Genomic DNA, 9953 nt, shown 5'->3' with positions numbered 1-9953 from the left:
TCTTCAATTATTTGTAGAAACCAATAATCAGACACACAGGCCCAAGCAGAGAGATGAGTGTGGTCTCTGCAGTGCCCAGAGCCAGGAGCATGAAGCAGGACAGACAGACAGCTCTGTGTCCGTGGGCAGTGCCAGAGGGTTTGTACAGGCACTGGGGCTGCAGGGGCTGTACTGGCACCTCTGCAGAGCCCCCAGCCCCTCAGCACAGCCTGGGGAGAGCTCTGGGGCACAGACAGGACCTGCTGTGGGCAGCAGCACTCAGAGCAGAAACGGGGGAGTGGGGTCAGCACTGCCTTCTGTCCTCTGCTGGCTGCAGTGCCCAGCTTGGACTCACTCTGCTTATCAAGGTTCCACTTTGTGCTCTTAAGACTCCAGTACTTGGTTGGACTGGCCCTGTTCAAATGATTGAAAACATCAGTTAAAGCTGCTTGTTGCATCTTTCATTCATTTATGGGAATGCAAAGAATAAATGCAGGCTGGGACTAACACAGTATGTGGACTTACTGGAAATCTTTCAAGACTCAGTGTTTATTTTTCTTCTTTGCACGAACAGTAGTGAAAAAATGATTAATTTATTTGCTTGGTGAGCTAAATATGGTCAAATGGCTGAATTCTGTGGGAAATGAGAGAAAGGCCTTCTGGATAGAGAGATTGCATGTTACTTATTTTTTCTGTCAAAAGTAACAATGAATATTACATATATTTGGCTGATTCATCAGTGATGCACAAAACTCTATTATTTAAGATTGAAATGGATCATTAATACTGAATTTTAGAATTTCTTTATAGATGGTTCAGCTTAATTTCTATATTTCTTTATTAGATGTTTGTCACACTCCAAGAACAAGTGTTTTTGATTAGCATGAGTACCACCAGTGTCAAAGATACAGCAATTAAAAATAAAGCCAAATGTGCTTTAAAAGCAAGAAAACAAATACTTAAAATAGAGAGCTCAGTGCTTCCCTTCCCGCTGAGGGCAGAATTTCAGGAGGGAATCTCTCAAATCTGTGCTGCTTCTTTGTGTGCTGATGAAGTGACCAAGGCTCCCCCCTTCCTACCAGGTTACTTTTTATTCAGCAGAATGTGAACATTGCCATCCTCCCTAACCCATCAAGGAGAAAAAGAGATGAAATTTCAGCAAACAGGCTATGCTCTGACATGGCACTTCAGTGCTGTGGTGTTACCCTTTTGTATTTTCCTTTGCATTAGAAAATGCCCATACTGGGAAAATAAATAGGCAAATCTGTGAGCCTTCAGCATTGCCCATCTGAGACAGCACTTTGGTTCCTGCTGCTGTTCATCTTCATGTGAATTTTGTTCCTCAGACAAAGACACTTGGAGTGCAATTGTAGAATTAACAATTCTATTAAATAATGAGTACCCCTGTGCTGAGGAAATGTGCACTAAGCAGTGAGGCTTTGAAAGTGAGGTGGCCTTAGAAATTCTGCCAGAATCTGAGTAACTGACTTGTCCAGGAAGGCTGAGGCTGAGTGTGGAATTGAACCCTGAGATGACTGGTGTCTAATTTTCCTGCTATTCAGTATTCCTTGCTCTGTACAGCATCTGTCGTTCTATTTTTGTCCATTCTGAAAGTAATTTAAATTGGGCTTCTTGCAAAGGTAAATGCAGTAAAATGAGTGATGTAGAAAAGGCCTGAAAAGCAGCAAATTTTCTGAGCTGAGCACAACAGCACTGGCCCACATCACACCCAGTGGTGGGTTCACTTTATGTGTGGTAAGTTATGTTTTCCTTGCAGATAGATTAGTGGCTTTAGAAAATCTCTAAAACTCCAGTAAATCTATTTCTGGTGCATTATTGACTGATGCCAGAATTCTCTTTTTTTTTTTTTTTTTTTTTTTGTCTTCTTTGAAAAGAACCTCAATGAGTTTAATCTCTGTCATTCAGTCATTTATTTAAACCTGGAATGGGCCCATATGTCCTTGTACAAATGAAGAACAGCTCAAGGATGATTAGTATTCCCTGAGCCTTCATGGATTATTATTAACAACTTTTCCCCCTTGAATGTTTACAGAGCTTTTGTGAGCTTTTTACATCAGTTAGCTTGTCCTTTCAATTTTCTATTATACCTTTTGTAATTGCTTTCTGTCTATATTTGATATGTTGTTGCTTTACTCCAGTAACTTCCATTATCACTTTCAGCTTTGCTGTTGCTGGGATCAACCTGATTGCATTATTTACTCTGTTTGCTTTAAATATCACTTCTTCCTTGTTCTCCCCCCTCCTCTCCCACCATCTTTCTGGGAATATTTGAGCTTAGCAACATAATGCTGTCTGAAGTCTTATTTGTTAGCTGCATAGCCTAAGACTCTGGTGGCTTGAAGCCAAATGATATGTTATCATAAAGCACTAAACACCCACAGACCATTATTGAATTTATCATAGCTACCAGCTCAATACACAGTGAAAGATAAACTTGTTTTTTACTGCCTGTGGAAGTCGCCAGGTTGATTCCTCCTTTAATTCTCATCTTTGTCAATACCAGAATAATTAAATCCCCATCAGTAAGACCAGTTTATTCACAGCTCTCCCACCACAGCGAGTCCAACTACTTTTTTTGAGGATAGGGTTGTGGTAAAACACAACAATTCCCACCCCAAGCCTTCCCATTGTCATAACCATGGAATGAGAGTGATGCTGGAAAATAAACCAGCTCAGGGCACGTTCCCAGCAGTCCCCTCCTGTTCATGATTTGTACAGAGCCCCCGGCCAGGGATGCTCCTGGACAAAGGCTCTGCATGTTCCTTCAAGGAGACAGCCTGGGGCTCCTTGGAAAAAGGGACTGCAGAAAGCATTTCCAGCACTGAAATCCTCAGTTCTGGATCTTCTAAAGCCAGGAGGATGAGCTTTATTGACTGAAGATAGATCAGAGAGATTTGGTGGTTGAGACACTGTGGCAATGCAGCTCCTGAGCACCTGACAGCTTTCACAGTTTCCTCTCCCCTCTCATGACCCTTTTTAGGTGTATTGGATCAGTTTTGTTCACACCACAAGAGATCACTGAATCACAGAAGCACAAGGTTGGAAGAGACCTTCAGGATCATTGAGTCCAACCTGTTCCCTGACACCTCAACTAAACCTGGCACCGAGTGCCACATCCAGGCTTTTTCTAAACACATCCATGGATGGTGACTCCATCACCTCCCCAGGCAGGCCATTCCAGTACCTCTTCCAGATGAAGAGCAACAGATGTGCCTCTCCATTTTCTTCAGGGTCTTGCAAACCTTGCCTGGAGATATTTGTTACTTTCTGGTTCCTTCTAATTTCCTTCTGCTTGAAAGAATAAGACATAATAGGCCATCTGCATATTTGTACTTCTCAGATGAGGATTATTTCATTTGCAAGGAGCTTAATAGAATTCTGAAGAGTCAGCTTTGTTTATCATTTTAGGGAATGGGACAACAGTTCTGCTTAAAAATTAATTACTAGGACATAACTCAGTTGTGAGACCTTGTTGAGATTGAGAAAAATCCCATATTCTCAGGAGAGCTATTGGCCCTTTTGTCATTTGTAAAACTGACTTTAAAATGATAGCATTAGTGATTAAAGACTGAGAGAAAGAAGTCTCAGAATAACCAATGGATTCTCTGGCATATGTTAATATATTCCATTGGAAAGGTTACTTCCATTTATATTCCAGATGAAAATACTTGGTGACTTTATTGCATGTAATCAAATTTTTCCTACAGAAGCTGAGTACTCTGGTTAGCACTGGGAACAATAACCCCAAAAATGGTGATGAATTAAATTAATAAAGAAGTGTTGATTTCAATAAAAACACATTAAAAATATTTGAAATAGATATATTGATAGAATTTTTCTTATATATAATTTTCCTTTTAATTATATCTTTATTAATTTAATAATTTATTTTAGATATTAGTATAAGTTAATTTACATTTATTAATTATATTTATAATTTTGGTCATTTATACATGTTATTTATATTTATATAGAATTATATTTATAAATTAATATTAATATATTAATATAAATTAAACATTATTAAATAAGTGAATTTAGTACTATAATGTTAAAAAGGAACAAGAAGTTTCAATTTAATTAAAAAAAATCTGTAAATTGCTGATCTAAATTATTTTAATTTTATGGTTATTTAATTTCTTTTGGTAACATTGAAAAATCTAAAATAAACAAGAAAGACAGGGATCTGTTGAAAGGAGTCAGAGGAAACCAGTGGGCTGATGCCAGGGCTGGAGCACCTCCCTTTTGAGGACAGCCTGGGACAGCTGGGGCGGTTCAGCCTGGAGAAGAGAAGGCTCTGGGCTGAGCTTGTAGCATCTTCCAGTGCCTAAAGGGGCCACAAGGATCCTGGAGAGGGACTTTTGGCAGGGGCATCTAGTGATAGGCCAAGGAATGACTTTAAACAGACAAAGGGGAGATTTAGGTTAAATATTAGGAAAAAATTTCTTCTCTGTGACCTTGGGGAAGCCCTGGCACAGGTTGCTCAGAGAAGCCGTGGCTGCCCCATCCCTGGAACTTTCTACATCTCTATAGTGGTTTGAAGTTTAGATTTTTTTTTCTTCCCTTTTTAGGTTAGGACATAAATGAGACCTTTCTCAGTTTTTCCTGAAATTTTTTCCACTCCTTTACACTCAGTGTCACCTTTGTCACTTGAAGCCCTCATTTGGAGAGTAGGACATCATTCAGATTCCAGTCACTCCTCCCTGCTAGACTGGGTGAAGGGATCTCAGCATCTCAAGAAGGTGTTTTAAACAGAGAGATAGGAGATCTGGGCTGTGAATCACTCAGCACAGAGAAACCTAAATAAAGAAACTGAGGATGGCAACTTCAAAACACCCTGATAAAAAGCACTGAAAGGAAGCAGTTTTAGGGAGCTCAGGTGGCTGTGACCTCCCCTCAGCTGACAACAATAACATCTTCTGCAGGTGACAACAATCCCAGGCACTATTTGCAGCTGGGGGTGGGACCAGCAAACCCCAAATCTCTGAACAGCCCAACTAGCTGGGGCTGCAAGGATGTCTTAACCAGGGAAAGAGATCAGTGGCCAGACAGATTTATTGCATTTCAGAACATGTAAGTACCTGCCAGGCTGTTCCTGAGTGTGTGGGTGGCTCCTGAGAAACTGTGACAGGCACTGCAAGGACAAGGCACCTTCCCTGCTGCAGGAAAGATTCCCTGATTATTGATTAATATCTCAGAGAGCCACCACCTGTACCCTCCTCTTCTGGTTTACATGGCTTTACAGCTCAAACTGAGGCTGGCAGCAGCTTTGCTGGACTGCTGAGGTTTGAGCAGGAGGCTCCCAGGCCTGGCTCCTCAGTGGGATGGGAGTGCTGGGATAAAAGGGTCAGCTGGTGCCAGGAGCCTGCAGGGGAAGGGCTGATGGGAAGTGTTTGAGGTTTACAGCAGTGGAGGGACACAGCTATGACCAAAATCCCTGCAGAAAGAGGTGCTGAGAAGTTCCTCTGTTATGGTAGGAGACTGTGCTTAAACCCCCAGGAACAAAAAGTTATGAGCAAAAAATCCCCTTACAACCCAGCTGCTAAATGTTGTGAGGTGAGATGAGATGAGATGTTTTCCATTTGTGTCTCCTGAAGAAAGGCTTCACCCTGGAAGGCTGCAGTGCAAACTGAGTTTGCAGTGAGGAGACAACCTACAAACCTTTCTCTGCACAACCAGGTAAGTTCTCCCATGAGGAGCTTGCTCATTTTTATGACAGCGCTGGGCCTCAGAGCTCCTGTGTGGTTTCCAGCTGCTGGGATGGTGTTCACTGGTGTTGGTTCTGCCTGCTGTGGACAGGGAATTACAGACTTGCAGTCTTGGATGTCTTGCCCTGTTCCAGGAGCATGCTGTGTCTGCCTGGAGGTTCTTTGGGAAGCAAGGAAGAGCCTGCAGCAACCTCCTGGGCTTTGTGACCCTGGGGAAGCTTGTTAGTACTCAGTGCTTGCTCAGGTGTGTTCTGAGGGCTCCTCTGCTCAGCCTGGGCTCTTCTGGTGCTGTTTACTGCAGGTGCTGTAAATGAGTGCTGCTCTGACCACTGCTGCTTCTGACTGGGGATCTAATTATTGCTAAACTGAAAATGCACTTGCAAGGGAAGTGTTTGAGCTTGTAGACTGCTTTGGAGTTTGAAAAATCACTTTTCTCCCCTGATATTTTTTTAATTTTAATATTCTTGTTCCTCTCCAAGTCTTTCTGCTCCTGGGAGGACTGAGGAATAGATTGTTTTCATTATCATTATTTCAGAATGGGGGGCAGGAGTGGATAATGATCCTATTTCACACTTCCATGAGTTGCCATGTGGTGATGACATATGCCCTCCAGCAGGAAGTACTAACAAGTGGCTCTTAATTTGCATTGAGCCATACTGCCATTCCCAAAACTCAGTATGTTTTCTGCAGTATGCATAACCTGGTGCTCCCTAGACCTTTGTAAATATTGCTATGAAGTAACTTGAGGATTTTTAGTGACATCTCTCAGGTGTTCTGCCTTCCTCCTCCTCCCTCTTCTCTTGGTCTCAAAGCAGAAGGGGTGTTTTAATAGGCACCCCAAAACAGAAAACAAAACTAGGTCTACTTGGCAGTTTAGAGGACTCTTAGCAGAATATAATTATGGATGGATCCCAGGCAGCACACAAGAACTGAAATGTAACTTTGAAATAAAAGTTAATATTTCATCTTGACCTGCTGTGATCTAAATGAAAATCATCTCCTGTGTGTCATGTGTGATCTGGAGCAACTTTTGTCTCTGCTGTTGCTTTGGATGATCCTTAGTGTGCCCATGTTCCCTCTCAGGACTGCAGTCTGAGAAGGTGTGAGCCAAGCAGGATATTTGGGGTTGGATGCTTGCAAGGAAGGAGAGTAAAACCTTGCTGATACAATGGGAACTGAAGTATTAGAACACATCTGATCCTTCCTGAAGCAAGAGGAGGAGCTGTGGGATACTGGAGTGGGACTGTGCTGGAGCACACATGGGTGCTGTGCAGACTTTGGAGGGTGTTGATGTGTAGAGCAGAAAGATGAAGAGCAGTAGATCACATAATGAGCTACAGTGAAGAGCCAGAGAATGGATTAATTTGGAGGCAAACCAAAGGTGCATCACTGAATTCCTGTTTAAGGCATCCATTGCAGCAGTAACATCTCTGCAGATAGCACTGGAAATGAGATGTACAAATGTGACTTCCTGGTATGTCACACATAAAACAGACTCAGTGTGTGTCCTGGGCACGGGCCAAAGATTTTTCTCTTCCCTTTGTAGTAAGGAGAAAAGATACCATAAATAAATCAAACCTGAGAGGAGTAATTCCTACTCCTCAAGTGGCTCATCAGATCTGAATATGATAAACATAAAATGACAGCAATTTCAGAATAAACTCAATTATCTATGCATAGCATATTAAAATTAGACACATCCTTTAGTCTGGAAATTCATCCTAATGGAGGTACAATTCTCTTTCTGTTGAAGAGTGGAGTCCCTTGGGTACAGCATCAGCTCAGGAGGAGCATTGACATGGGAGGCCCCTGGCTCTCCCCTCTCTGATTCTGCTGCAGAACTTCTGAAGGACTGAGGTCCCAAGACCTCATTACTCTGGATGTTGACTGAAAGCTCTGAACCTTTACAGGATGATAAATGTGGCTTTTTATTTTTTTCAGAGCTGTTAGAATTTCTCTTACTCATGCACTTTTCAACAGAGGCAAATTGTGCAACCAGAAATAATGCAGAATTACTGGAATGCCTCCTTTTAAATAATGGAAACAAACAGGAAAAAGAGTTCAGAACTGCCAGCTGGTGGTGTTTTCCTCCTCTCCTAGAAGTAGAGGAAGGAGTTGGCTTGAAAAAAGGGAGGCAGGTTCATTAAGAGTTCAGAATAGGGACACAGATTTTTGAAAAGATCTTTGCTTATATTTCTGCTCTCCCATAGAACTGAATTGGCACCTTCACTTCTCTCTGCTGTTTTCCCTTCCTCTCCTTTACCTTCTCTGAGTTTTGTGTCACTATGTTGGATAATGTTCCTTTAGCTTTATTTTTTTTTTTTACTGCTTTGAGGCACTTGAATATTGCAGTCTTCCATCAAAAGCATAAACAAAAATGTCTTCAGTTTTTAAAAAATAAAATATTAATTGTATGGAAAATTTATGAGGAACCTGGAAATTTGGATGTCCAGTCTACTCCCCCAATCATCATGACCTTCATAATCAGCTGGAAATAATGTCTGAACCATTTTGAGCATGGGGTGGAACTTCCACCTGCTGTGTGGATCAGGTTTTACTAAGACATTCCCCTCTGGCTCAGAGTGTGAGAACTCCTTCAGAGGTCCCTGCTTTTGACCTTTTGGCTCTAGGTCACTTTTATTTTCAGCTGCTGGTGAGGATCTGCTCTCACAAACCATTCTGCTGCTGGTGTGGGTCTGCTTTCCATGGCAGGGCTGGGCAGCAGTGCCTCTGCATGGCTGAGCAGCCCCTCTCTGTGAAAACTGGGGAAAAAATATAAATCTGCCTTGCAGGAGTGGAGTTAATGTGCAAAATTCCTGTATTAGTTCGCTGATGGATTTGCCTCTGCAGAATGAATAACTGGAAACTAACATCCAATTTGTTTAATGGGAACATGGGAAGAAGATAAATCTTGAAGTGGGATCTTAATGACTGTAATAATTAATGGTTTAATCTAAAGCCCTTGGAGGGTGCTCTGTGACTGTCCCAGTGTCACACACTGGGTGTGGGCTCCAGCTCAGAGGGTGCTGCAGGGCTGGGGTCTGTGGGGCCCCACAGAGCAGAATGACAGCCTGGTCTGGCTCCATCTGAGGTTTGCAGGCAGAGCTGAAACCTCTCCCTGGACCAACAGGTGAAGCTGGGAGAGGCTGCAGGGTGTGTGAGCTTTTCCCTCATGGAAACACAGAGCATTCTGAGCTGGAGGGGACCCACAGGGAACACAGAGCTCTCAGCCCTCCACAGGACAGCCCCAAGCACATTTTCCTCAGGTTTACACCTTCCCCTGGTGTGGGGGCTGCTGCTTCCCAGGAGATGCCTGGGATGTGTCCTGTTGTCCTTGGGGAGGCGTGGCTGCCACCCCCTGTACAGTGTACATATTTGGTGACCCTTCAGTCTTTGCAAATAGAGCTAGTTATATATTTGTGTGATATTTTCCTTAACCTATTCCCAAAACTATGCTTTTATTGCTAAGAATATTTAAATTGGTTGGGGAATTCCTGTTTTATCCTGACATTTATTCTGCAGCATCCAGTGCATCCTGCCAATCTGCAAACATTTACCTCAGGTATTGCTTTGCCTGGAGTGTATTGGCGCTCTTGGGTAACCCACATCCTTGCAAGTGTTTCTATCCCATGGATTTTTGCTTAGGATGGGCTGTCCTGCTTGCTGCAAGTTTGTGGTGTTTTTCCTTCCTTCCCTTGTGGGCTGTACCAGTACAATCTGGTCCCAGCCAGGTTTTCTGTGCTTGCCCACCAAACCTATTCATTATTGAGCAAAACCCTGTAACAAAATGTTTGATTTTCCTCCCTGCTGCAGGGAGAAAGCTCCTTCAGTGAGCTGAACCTGGGAAACTTGTCCCTGAAAGGTTCCTGTGCTGTTGGTTCAAAGGGTGCTTGAACAAGGTCATCTCTCCTTCATGGTAGAGCTCTCCTAGAAGGAAATGCTGCTTAAAATCCAAGGACTTCATCTATGTAAATCTATTTTACTATTGCACATTAAGGAAGCAGTTAACCTTAAGTTGTCCTTCTATTTGGAAAGAGCAGCTGTTCAGCTTTTTTGACCCGTGGGCTTTTAGAAGTTTTAAGCACATATTAACAAAATGTGCTCTCAAGAGGAATGCAAGTAACCTGCCAGGCTGCCAGGGCCCTGTCACTGAGTGACACTTCCTCTTGGGGAGGGGAGAGGCAGACATCAGCAAAGCCTTTCTCCTCCCTGAAGGAGCCCTGCCAGCTGGCAGGGGCTGCTCCA

This window comes from Agelaius phoeniceus, chromosome 16 (assembly GCF_051311805.1).
Source record: "Agelaius phoeniceus isolate bAgePho1 chromosome 16, bAgePho1.hap1, whole genome shotgun sequence".
NCBI lineage: Eukaryota > Metazoa > Chordata > Aves > Passeriformes > Icteridae > Agelaius > Agelaius phoeniceus.
Note: the sequence above shows the minus strand (reverse complement) of the source record.